The 13,371-nt window shown below is 39.0% G+C and overlaps 1 pseudogene; it reads right to left on the bottom strand.

Moving 5' to 3' along the window:
- Positions 1 to 9,239: 9,239 nt before the first annotated feature.
- Positions 9,240 to 9,506, bottom strand: LOC125174455 (ATP synthase subunit f, mitochondrial-like; annotated as a pseudogene).
- Positions 9,507 to 13,371: the final 3,865 nt, after the last annotated feature.

Raw genomic sequence — 13,371 nt, 5'->3', positions numbered from 1 at the left:
CTTGAATTCCTATTAAAGAACAGGTCCAATGGCAGTCTGTCTGTCTCTCTCATTATTTAAGAAGTCTACGGCATGTGTGGTTAACTGAACACAGTTACTGCATAAATAAAGTAACCACATTCCATGAAGTTTTGATGGGTTTATGGTCAAATGAAGGAAATTATCTTGGCTATTTCATGGTGGATCTTTTCCATAGAGTACGGCTGTGTTTCTCTCATTATTTCCTGTGAAGTGATGGGTTTCACAGTAGAAGCTTAACTATTTTTAGGATCACTGGACATCGGGCCAGTTTTACTATTTATAACAAGTCTTCCTTAGGCAAAGATCCAAATCTCATCATTTCTTTTTATCATATTAATTTATCTGTAAACTAATGCATTATAGGGTCTATTATATTTAGCTGAGGAATATCTACAGTGTGTATGTACATCTATGTATATTTCATCACAGGAAGCAGCTTGAATTTCTTTATAACCCACGGAACTCTCATTTATCTTGTTTCCCAACAGCCTTTCGCTGTTCACCTGGTTTTATGGCCCCTACTATGTACAAAGAAAAGTGTGAACCTAAGAACAGGCCTTATGATTGTAAGCTCCCCCACATCAGAATACATTAAAGGTTCAATTTAATATTATGCATCTGTGGGCAGCTTTGAACAAATAGAGCGTGATGGTTCTGAGTGTGAACTGGTAAAGCCCGCTAATTTCTCTTCCTTTCCATTCACTCTTATCTCAAATTCTCCAAGGTGGAACTTTTATCTGCATGTTTCCAAGAAGGAGTTCAATTAATAACGGAGAAGAATTAAGGCTGATATGATCATTTCGTGTCTTAATTTAACTCTTTTAAATAGACTGCTGGGAAGAAAATACCATTTTCATGTTTTGTTTTGTTTTTTTTTAATTTCAGGTTGTTTTTTTTTTTTTTTGGTCATGTTACAGGTTTAATATTTCCTCTCAGTAACTTATCCTAGATAATATGGTATCTGATCACTTACCCACATAACATATACTAAATTTAACTTTAGGTAAATAATATTTAAAATGTAATCAGTATATGGCTTGCTCAAGCCATGGGTGCTACTTTCTATTCAGAACAACAAACTCCTTTTAAGTTGTCCCCATTTGATGCCCCTATGTATCATCCCTCCCAGGCTTTCTCTTCTAACCCCACCGGTGTTACCCTTCTGTCAACCATGGCTTGATGCTCTGGGGTCTGCTTTAGCTTTCCCCCACTTTTGGAGAGCCAGGGTGAAGGACACCTAGTGCAACCAACATGCAGCCAGATCACTCCATTTTGAGACTTCATCAAATTGACTCAGCCCCTCCTGAGTAGGCAAGGAGGTGTGGGGAAGGAGGTATCCCCTGCCCCTACCCTCATCCCCACTATGTCTGAAGGCTTTTGGAGGAGACTGTGTCCCAAACCAAGGCCCTTTGATCCTGCTTTTCTGTTTCTGGGAGTCTCTACTGTGTGTTTATCTTACTGTCTGTACTTCCTGCCTGCCTTTGCATGTGTCTTCTTCTTGGGCATCACTCAAATCCCTTCACTGCTCCAAATCCTGACAACTCAGGGTTACGTGGAGATCTTACAAAAGGGTTGGGGCCATGAAGCTGTGTAAATACAGCTGAATTTCAGATATTTCTGTTCTCAAAAGCTCTTGGCCAGTCCTGCCACTGGGCACTTGCTCTCTTCTGGACTGGGAGGAGGAATCAGCTCCCTTTCTTCTTCCTTCAAAGTCTTCCCTTTTACTCAGACCAGCATGTGTCCCTTAAGCCCACAGAGTCAGGTTCTCTTCTTCCACAGAACAGTTTTGCTCTCTTTGTCTTATTCCTGCCTCATTCAAGCTGTGCCCCAAGGATTCTACAACCAAAAGGGCACATCAGGATTCTGTATCTCACCAAACAGACTGTTGTCTGAGATGAATTCTGCTACTAGCTATTGAAGGAACATTGATTTAATGTACTATGCTAAATATTAATAGTTGCTGGGTTAATATCTTTCTAGAAATATTTGCATGTTCACAGGGGATTTGCCTGAGGAATCAGGTGACTTCTCAAATAGAGTTTCTGGACTACTTGTGGGCCTTTTTGGTGACATGTGTCTGACTAGGAGAGCCAAGGTTCATAATGAAAATAGAGTTTAAGTAGGTGCCTGTGCTAAGCCATTTATGTGCATTATTTTGTTTAATGAACAATTTTATGAGGAATCTATTGTGGGATAGGAAACTGTCGCCTGTGAAGTAACTCACCCAAGGTCACATAGGCGATGGATTCAATCTAGATGGGTCTTACTCCAAAATCCTGTGCCCTTCACCACTAGGCACTGTGGAACTTTTATCCATAGACCAGTTCATTACATTCAAGGGCAGAAGTCCACTGACTTCAACGTGTTATTTTTTCCCCTAATCAGTAAATAAGCCATTGTTTAAGCACACACTCTTTCTTTATATGTGAACAAGAATCCATTTGTTGTGGGATATGCTGGTTGTGTGACAAATTTAAACCAATGATAAGGTTTTGAGATAGTACAATATTGTCTAAAAATTAACTTCAGTTCCTTTATATTTTTGTGAATATGATATAATATAATATAATATAATATAATATAATATAATATAATATCTATTTTCCCATTTATCTTCCTGCACCTGTCTCAATATTAAAATATTTGGAAATGTTTTGTTTGTTAAACAATGGCAATGTGATACATTTTATGTTAAAGTTAAATATGAAAAAGCAATTAATACTTCTAATTGAAATATAATTGCCTTTACCATGGTAAAAAACAGGTTTCATGAACACAATTACAAAGTCATTTCATGGTGTAAAAAAAGATGATTTGCAAATAATTCATAACGAAAGAAATGTCCAGGGGCACCTAGGTGGTTCAGTTGGTTAAGATGCTGACTCTTGATCTCGGCTCAGGTCATGATCTCACAGTTTTGTGAGTTTGAGCCCCACATCGGGCTCTGTGCTGAGAGGGCAGAGCTTGCTTGGGATTCTCTCTCTCTTCTCTCTCTGCCCCTTCCCAACTCACGCTGTCTCTCTTTCTCTCAAAATAAATAAATAAACATTAAAAAAAGAAAAAAGAAAAAATGTCCAACTAAAATTTAGTTAAAATTTTTTCAGTAGGTGGTACATTCACACTGTTCAAAAATCCATAAGTTATGAAAAGGTAAATCATGAAAATTTCCCTTCTCTTGTATTTTCTGAAACCCAGGCCCCTTTTTTCCAAGTCACTATTGTTTTATGTTAGGATATTTAAACACTCTCATGTACTTTGCTTTCTTAATATCAGTACATAAAGAATTTTTTCCTTTTCTTTTTAACTGAATGATTTTTTTTTAATGTTTATTTATTTTTGACACAGAGAGAGAGACTGAGCATGAGTGGGGGAGGGGCAGAGAGAGAGAGGGAGACACAGAATCAGAAACAGGCTCCAGGCTCTGAGCTGTCAGCACAGAGCCCGACACGGGGCTCGAACTCATGAGCTGTGAGATCATGACCTGAGCCGAAGTCAGACGTTCAACCAACTGAGCCACCCAGGTGCCCCTCAACTGAATGATATTTTTATATGGATGTACCATACTTTATTTAATCAGTCCTCAACCAAAGGATGTTCAGCATTTTTCAATCTTTTGCTATTTAAAATTTTTTTTTTCAACGTTTATTTATTTTTGGGACAGAGAGAGACAGAGCATGAACGGGGGAGGGGCAGAGAGAGAGGGAGACACAGAATCGGAAACAGGCTCCAGGCTCTGAGCCATCAGCCCAAAGGCCGACGCGGGGCTCGAACTCACGGACCGCGAGATCGTGACCTGGCTGAAGTTGGATGCTTAACCAACTGCGCCACCCAGGCGCCCCAATCTTTTGCTATTTTAAACAGTGCTTCATCAATGAACTTTGTGTCATTTTGCATTTTGTGTCATGTGTGTGTATCTATAGGAACTGAAATTGTTGAATCAAAGAATACATGCATGTATAATTTTAATTTTTTTAATGTTGATTTTTGAGAGAGAATGAGAGACAGAGCGCGAGTGAGCATGAGTGGGGGAGGGTCAGAGAGAGACAGAGTCACAGAGGTTGAAGCAGGCTCCAGGTTCTGAGCTGTCAGCACAGAGCCCAACAGGGGGCTCGAACTCACGAGCTGTGAGATTGTGACCTGAGCCTAAGTCAGACACTTAATGACTGCGCCACCCAGGTATCCCTATAATTTTAATTAATATTATGCAATTGCCCATCATAGAAATGTAACTAATTTATAACATACAAGAGATATAATAATATTCAACCAATGTATAAGAGTTTCTATTTCCCACAGCCATGTTAACAGGGTATTGTTTTACATTTCTCCTATTACAAATGAGGCTAAGCTTCTTTTCATGTATTTAAGGCCAAGTTGCATTTCCTCCTCTGTGACTTGTTTGTTCCTATCTTTTGTCCTTCCCCAGAAGAGCTCTGGGTCCTCCTCCTGGTGCAGAAGAGAGCCAGTGGCAGGAATGGCCAAGGGCTTTTGAGAACAGAAATACCTGAAATTCAATTGTTAGTGAAGTTTTTTCTATTGAATTATTATTATTATTTGTTTCTTAGCAATTGCTGTTTGGAAGATTTGTCTGTCATGTATGCATTGCAAACATTTCCCCCAGCCCCATTCCTCACAGGTAACCACTACTAACAGTTCGGGATTAGAATAAACAGATTAGTTTGGTATTGTTAAAATTTTTTTCAGAATCGCTGTCTCCTATTCAGGAATAAGATCTGTTTCAGGCTTTTCTAACCTCATTTATTGTTTTTTTAAAAACATATATTTATTTTGAGAGAGGGAGTGAGAGTGTGCTGTCAGCATAGAGTCTGATGTGGGGCTTGATCCCACAAACCATAGATCACGACCTGAGCTGAAATTGAGTTCAGTGCTCAACCAACTGAACCATCCAGGTGCCCCTGTTTTTGTTTGATTCATTATTGTGCTTATAGCGGTCTTGAACATTTCTTCTATATTAATTTCTAGTTATTCTGTGGATTTTTGTTCTCGCATTTTCTTTTTGGCTCAGAAATATCCTCTCATCTTTCTCTAGTTCAGTGTCTTAGTGTTCTGGTATGTAGGTCTGTCACTCTGTAACTGTTTGGAACTTCTTGGGGGAGGAGTATCCAGATGCTTCACGTGGCCATTGGTCGTTGAAGAGCAAGAGAAAGCCCAGTGTGGCTCTTACTCATTACTGTCAAGTTGAAGAACTTCATTCCCTTTTGAATTCTGTGATTAGGAAGAAAAGGTTCCAATTCTAAAAGTATCATTCTGGGGGCACCTGGCTGGCTCAGTCAGTTGGGCGTCTGACTTCGGCTCAGGTCATAATCTCACAGTTCATGGGTTCCAGCCCCGTGTAGGGCTCTGTGTTGACAGCTCAGAGCCTGGAGCCTGCTTCAGAGCCTGTGTCTCCCTCTCTTTGCCCCTCCCCTGCTTACCCTCTGTCTCTCTCTCTCTCAAAAATAAAGAAACATTAAAAAAATTTTTTTTAAAGTATCATTCCTTAATATGAAAGGACTAGATGCCTAAAATGAAAACACAGTACAAGTATTCCAGTTTACTTCAAGTGGGTTAAAACATAGACAGTGGGCTTGAAAGTTTTTCCTTGGATCGATATAGGCTGTAAAATAGAATTATTTTTGTGAAATCAAGATTTTGTTTCTAATGATCACATTTCTAAAAAGTCTACCTCTTATACAAAGAAATGTGAACCTTAATTTTACTCTAAGTACCAGTTGTTTTAGAGAGTAAAAACCCGTATCAAGTTAGTTCTGTGCACTGGAACATTCTCCATTCTCAGAACTGGTAAAAAACTCATGACATTAAGACTTTTAATTGGTCAGATGATCAGCGTTAAGGCAATTGCTTATTCTGCGAGAATTCCGATGCACTAAAAACAAATAACAGCAGCAACACACCTTGGGGATACATCTCACCACCTCTGGATATGGCAAAATGTTATGCTTGTCAATACCTAGTCACCCTACTTTATCAACCCATAATATACATCCTTTATGTTTATACGAGCAGCTATGAGTTTTCATGAATTATGCCATACCTTTTAGTTTATGTTCAATAGGAGTCTCCAAAAAGAGTTTTATTTGTAATTTAAAAAACCCACCTGTGATAGTATGAATTCTGAATAAGTTTCCCTTTTATTCTTGCCTTCTCCTTCTTCTTTTGAAATTCTTCATCTGGGGTATTGGCCATCAACCCCAGCTTTTCACGTGGTCTTTTGGGCATGCCCCTTTGCTCACTATGTGGAGAACATGTTTTTCTGCGAGTGAATGATCATGTGGCAAGGATGTGGCTTCTGCGCATCAGAACATGGTAGCTGGTTTAGTGATTTATCTGATGGGAAATTCTCCCTGGAGGAGTGATGTTGACGATGTCCCTCTTATTCAGCTACCTCTGCTTCATTGAACACAACTAAACCAGATTTGAAAGCAAACGGGAGACAATGTGGTAAACCACAGGCAGAAAGACAGAGCTCTTGAGTATTCCTGACCAAATAAAGGCCTGACAAGGAAGAATATGTGTTGACAGCATTTCCTAGGACACGCTTCAAGGATCACATTAAAACATTTCCACAGGGTACAGGCTTCAATCAGCAGAAGGTGTTCTTGTATCCCATGTACCACAGGGTCGAGTTTTCCAATGACCCCAGCATAACAGCCAATATAGGGGTTGCTGGAGCAATTAAACAGATTTCATTAAGTGTCAGCAAAAGCTCCTGGCCAGCTATTAGAAAAACTTTTATGCATTATTACAGTCAGGTCCTTCCAAAAACACCCAGGCTAATCTAATTGAATTGGGTATTGCAGTAAGGAAACATTTGTTAAAAGAGAAGATTTGTTCTTCTGCCTTATGTGACAACGTTTTAGGAGATTCTCCTGCTTTCTTCAATTTGTAAAATATATAAGTGGCTGGGTTAAACTCTTCCCAAGGACACTCTCCAGACAGAGGTATATACTCTCTTCTAGAAGTTTTACTGACCTTTGGATTCATATTTACCTAATGTTAATTATCTACTAAGTTAGGCATTGAATTCCGACAACTCTAGCATAGCTATTGTTCTCTCAATTTTATAATTGAGGAAAGGAGGACCCAGAGAGGTTAAACAAGTTATCCCAGATCACACAGCCAGTAAATGGGCATAAACCCAGGTTGAATCATACAAGCTAATTATATTCTCTCCTTACATTTTTATATGTTTTTAAAGAGCCATTGGTATTATGTTGGGTATGTATCATGGTCATCTCATTACTGAAGCCAAATTCTATTTGATGTGAAAAATCTTTACGCTGATCACACTTACTGGGAATTTGTGTACGGAAAAATAAAACTATTTTTTTTTTTTTTAATCCTGGTTAGTCTGCTGTATATTTTCCCATTGACTTTACCAACGTGGAAGAAACGGGAGCAATCTGAATACGAAGCATTTCTGCGAAGACAACAAGCTGGGATATTTGCACTGTGGCCATTAGCTCACAGTACTTTTCAGAGATCATAGCTCTTATTTCCCTTTCAGAACTCATGGGGTGCTGGAGAGAAGCATGATAGGAGAAGAGACAGCATGACAGACAAGAGACTATACACAATTTGGTTTCTCTTAGAGACGCTCTGGGTTGTTTGATGGTATCTCCTTGATATTTCAGTCTTGAGAGTTCACTGAACTCAGAACATTGAAAGGAGACTGTCTATTCCCTTCACCGTAAGCTATCCTCAAGTTAATAATATGGAATAGGCAAATAATTATCTTAAAAACTACAGAGAAATAAGTTCCCCAATTTCCCTGGTAATGTATGCATCCTAGTGTCAGTATTTATTTATTTTTAGCTAGTTATTTTTTTTCTATATTATTCATTTCATTAGTTCATTATAAACACATTAGCAATATCATCTTACTAGATAACATACCAGTAAAAGTCCAGTGGCTGAACTATCAAAAGAACATATAGATATCTGTAAGTAAATAGAGGCTATGGAAGATGCAAGAAAATTGTGTCAAATGTCTGTCCCTGAAAGTTGTTGATAACTATTCAAAAGACTCACATTTCTTTGCTTAGCTAGTTATTTTTTTAAAAATAGTGTCTAGAACAGTATCTAGCACATGATAGGCACTTAAATACTTAGTGAATGGAAGAACAAAACATGAATCCATTTGTTATCCTCAGAGGAGATAGAATGACACGAAGCCTCCTTGTAGAAGTGAGATAAATTGAGACTAAAGGAAAATTGGATAACAATCAGTGTAAAGTGGTGAAAAATGCTCTTCATCTGTATAGGCTTTGCTGTCAGCTCGGAGCCTGCTTTGGGTCCTCTGTCCATGCCCCCCCATCCCCTGCTCACACTCTCATTCTCATAAAAATAAATACACATTTAAAAACAAATAAACAGGGGCCCCTGGGTGGCTTATTCGGTTAAGCATCCAACTTTGGCTCAGGTCATGATCTTACCGGTGCCTGAGTTCAAGCCCTGTATCAGGCTCTGTGCTGACAGCTCAGAGCCTGGAGCCTGCTTTAGATTCTGTCTGTCTCTCTCTGCCCCTCCCCTGCTTGCGTTCTGTTTCTCTCACTCAAAAATTCGTAAACATGAAAAAACAAACAAACAAAAACCCCCAAAATTTTGAAACAAAATTCTTTCAACAATAGAAGAAAATAAATTTTAGTAGTTTTGTGATTCAAATAAAAATCACGATTAAGTATACATGGGAGGAGAATAACAACAATGGCATGAGAAGCAGTAATAAAAAAAAAACAAACTTTAGAACACTATTATAACATCCATATCGTTCTTAGACTTGATGAAAGAAAACGCCATATTGGAATCTTGTGTCTCAAACCTGAGCTTTGTATGCATAAAAATGATCCCTGGCTGTATAACAAAGACACTGAAGTGATCTATATCGTAATTTACTGCATGATTCAAAGACTAATCCCTAAGAAGCACATGTGTGGTATAGAAAAAAGCAGCAGAATAGAAGATTTGAAAACAGAACTGACACTGAAACTAACTGACCAAAGGAGACAGAACTTAGAGTCTGAAACTAACCATGTTAGTGGCTCGTTAGATTTTGTTTATGTATTTGTTTATTTGTTTCTATGTGCCAGTCATCTTTTACTGGGTGTTACTTCTTAATTCGGACATGAAAGGATTCAAGGGTGCCCGGCAAAGGCTATGGTAAGGAAGGTAGAATGTGCCTCCACCCTGGGCCCTCTTCAGCAGTACTTGGGTAGCTGCTTATGTTTGAGTCCCTTGTTAAGAATGACAGTTGCTGAAAAGCACATAAGCTGCCAGCACCATAGAAATCCTAGAGACGCCCCCTTTCCTCACATTGACATACCTGCTGTAATACAGTAGCAACCTCTTTGAAACACTCCAACAGTGACGTTAGGGGTGAAATCCCTCATCAGTATACAGTCTGGCAACTCTGCTAGTTTACCATCCATGAGCTTTTTCATCTTCACTGGTGCAGATGATGCCATCTTGGAGTTCTGGGTGTCTGGCCAACTAAAAATATAAAAAGTCACCATTGTACGGAGGACTTTAATAGGACCTGGAGTTTCACAATACAGTGTATATTCAAAATGCCCAGAATACAATCCAGAATTACTCAGCAGACAAAGGAGCAGGAAACTACGACCAATTCTCAAAACACAATCAACAGATGCCTACTCGGAGATGATCCAGATGTTGAAGTTACTAGGCTTTAAAATAACTATGATCACCCTCCACAAAGTGGAATTGAACACATTTGAAGTGAAGGAAAGATAGCAATTCTGAGGAGCGAGATAGAAATCATAAACAAAGAGCCAAAAGGAGATTTTAGAAATGAAAAATGTAATGTGTGAAGTAAAAGTGAGGCCACTGGACACCAGAATTTAAAGACTGATCAATAGAAATCATCCAAAATAAAGAACTGAAGAGAAAATATCTTTAAAAAGTGAACAGATCATCAGGTACCTACAGGATAATATTTTAAGATATAACATGTGTGTCATTTCAGTCCCCCAAAGAAAAAGAGATTGGTTCAGAAAAAATATTTGAAGAAATAATTGCTGAAAACTTTCCAATATGGTGAAACAGATAAGGTTACAAAATAAACTCAAAGAAAACCATACCAGACACATAATCAGACTGCTGAAAACCAGAGGTAAAGAAAAAAAAAAATCTTGAAAGCAGCCAGAGAAAAATAACACATTACACAGAGCCTAGAAGACAGTGGAACAACATCTTTAAACTGCTTAAAGAAAAGATCTGAGAATTAACTGAAACTTTTACATCTAGTGAATATATCCTTTGGGAATGACAGTGACATAAAGATATCCCTAGACTAAGAAAACTAACAAAATTCATTGCTGGCAGACCTGCTCTAAAAAAATGATAAAAGGGAGTTTTTCAAGCTAAAGGCAAAAGGTTCAAGAGGGAAAGATGGAACAGCAGGAATGAAGGAGGAACAAACACATGTTTGGATACATGTAACAGAATATTTTTTTCCTCAGAAGTTACTTCAAAGCTGTATGACTGTTAACAGCAAAAATGTAAGATTGGTGGGGGTTTCAATGCATGTAGGTGCAGTAATATAAGCGGCAACTACAACATAAAAGGGGGGAAGGTTAAAGAGAGACCTAGGTAATTGTAAGGCTTCTTCTACATTTTCCTTAAAGTGCTCATATTAGCTCTAAATAGATGGCTAAAAGTTCTGTAGGTATATTGTGCTCCCTATGGACCGTACACATAAAGAGTGAATTTTACTGTATGTAAACTACAGAAAACTTGATGGAAAAGGAGGAGGAGGGGGAAGTGAAAGCTTTATATCTGTATTTATCCTTTTAGTTAGTTTTGAATTTCATATCATGTAAATATATTACCTAAGATAAAGTTAAAATAAGAAGAAAAAAAAAAAGAAAACAACCCAACAACTGAGCACTGAGGAGTTTCTGAAGGCTGTTGATGCACACCGTTCTGCTCTGCTCCCCCCTTGAGAGTCCTTTGGACGCTGCAGAACCTATCACACAGAACATCCTTTTGTGCCACAAAACAATTCCTCGTGAAGAGCAGGATGTACTGGCTGCCAGAGAAAGAGAGTGTGGAGGTGAGATCGTAGCATCCTCTTGAGAAATATACAAAAGGGGACGCAGAAGGATAGATTGTGCCATCGAGGACGCTTCTCCCTTCATCATTTCCCCTGTCCACCTGAAGAACAAGGTCCCTCTCAAAGAATTACATTCTTGCACTGTCAGAAATGCCTTTTGTGTGTTCTCATCAAAGACTACACTTTTGTAATAGTTTGGCAATATTTATTCAGCCAATACCAGTTACAAATATGGGAAATGGGGGAAGAAGGGAAAGGGAAGTTGATACAACAAGGCCCCAAATGGAAATAAGGCATAGCCTCCCAATACAAATAAACCAGTTAAGAAATGGGCAGAAGTGGGGCGCGTGGGTGGCTCAGTCGGTTAAGCCTCCGACTCTGGCTCAGGTCGTGATCTCACAGTTCATGGGCTCTGTGCTGACAGTGTGGAGCCTGGAGCCCACTTCCAGTTCTGTGTCTCTCTCTGCCCTTCCTCTGCTCACATTCTGTCTGTCTGTCTGTCTCTCTTTCTCAAAAATAAATAAACATTAAGAAATGGGCAGAAGACATGAATAGACATTTTTCCAAAGAAGACATCCAGGTAGCTAACAGACATGTGAAAAGATGGTTGACATCACTCATCATCAGGGAAATACAAATCAAAACCATGATGAGATACCACCACACACCTGTCTGAATGGCTAAAATTAATAACACAGGAAACAACAGATGTTGGAGAGGATGTGGAGAAAGGGGAACCTTCTTACACTGTTGGTGGGAATGCAAACTGGGGCAGCCAACCTGGAAAACAGTATGGAGGTTCCTCAAAAAGTTAAAATTAGAACTACCCTATGACCCAACGAATACACTACTAGGTATTTACCCAAAGGATACAAAAATACAGATTCAAAGGGGTACATGCACACCAATGTTTATAGCAGCATTATCAACAATAGTCAAACTACGGAAAGAGCCCAAATGTCCATCAACTGATGAATGGATAAAGAAGATGTGGTGTACATACACACAATGGAATATTACTCGGTGATCAAAAAGAATGAAATCTTGCCATTTGCAATCACATGGATGGAGCTAGAGTATATTATGCTAAGCAAAATAAGACAGAGAAGGACAAATATACGATTTCACTCATAAGTAGAATTTAGGAAACAAAACATATAGGAAGGGGGGAAAAAGAGAAGGAAGCCATAATGAGACACTTAACTATAGCGAACAAACTGAGATTTGGGAGGGGAGATGGGTGGGGGGTCGGCTAAATGGATGATGGGTATTAAGGAGGACACTTGTTATAAGCACTGGACGTTATATGTAAGTGATGAATCACTAAATTCTATTCCTGAAACCAATATTACTCTATATGTTAACTAACTAGAATTTAAATAAAAAATCGAGGAAAAAAAAAAAAAAGAAAATAAGGCATAGCCGGAAGACAAAATACACAAACAAGAATGGTACCTCTGTCAGAAACAGATGAGAACAAGTCAAAAACAGAGAGAGATATTCACACATTTGGAGATTCAGAGGAGGTTATAGATCAGGACCCTTGGGTGCAAGTATAAGAGACATGTTTCCAACTGGCTAAAAGAAAAAAAAGAATTTATTGGATTATGGAATTGAAAAGTCCTGTGGTATGATGGCTTCAAGATAGGTGGATCCAGGAGCTCTAGGATGCCACCAGGGCCAGATATGTTTCCCTCCGGCTTTTTCTTAGGCAGGCTCTTCCCTTGAAGGGCAAGATGGAGTCTTACAGCACCAGGCTTTTTTCTTTACAGATTAGCAATCCCCAAAGAAAGTTTATAGCACCCCACCCCCTTCCCCCAAATAATTCTGACAAGGCTTTCATTGTTTTGGCTTGGTTCATAAGCCCATGCCTGATTTGTTTACTGTGCACTGGCCAGCCTGAGTCACATACCCAGCTTTGGAGATGGGAGCCAGTCCACTGGAGCTGCACAGACTGGAGGTGGAAGAGGGGCCATTCCTCCAAAGAAAATTGAGGTATAATGGATCTGAGTAGGTAAAAACAACAGATGTCAGCTGTCAGATCTAAGGGGGAAGTTTAGGGGCTACAAACCTGATCAACATGAAAAGAAGGTCAACAATTCATCCTCAGGGTGTGAGGAGAAATTAAGAGGAAGGGATATTAGGAAACAAGGAGAGGAAAACATTTGCAGTGGGAGTCTACAGAGATTAGTAAAATAATCACTGAGCAGCCCTGAGGGCCCAATTAAAGTTAGATAGCGTGGATTTGTCATTAA

This window comes from Prionailurus viverrinus, chromosome C2, assembly GCF_022837055.1.
Source record: "Prionailurus viverrinus isolate Anna chromosome C2, UM_Priviv_1.0, whole genome shotgun sequence".
In the NCBI taxonomy this organism is placed as follows: Eukaryota; Metazoa; Chordata; class Mammalia; order Carnivora; family Felidae; genus Prionailurus; species Prionailurus viverrinus.
This window is presented reverse-complemented; position numbering and strand designations above follow the sequence as displayed.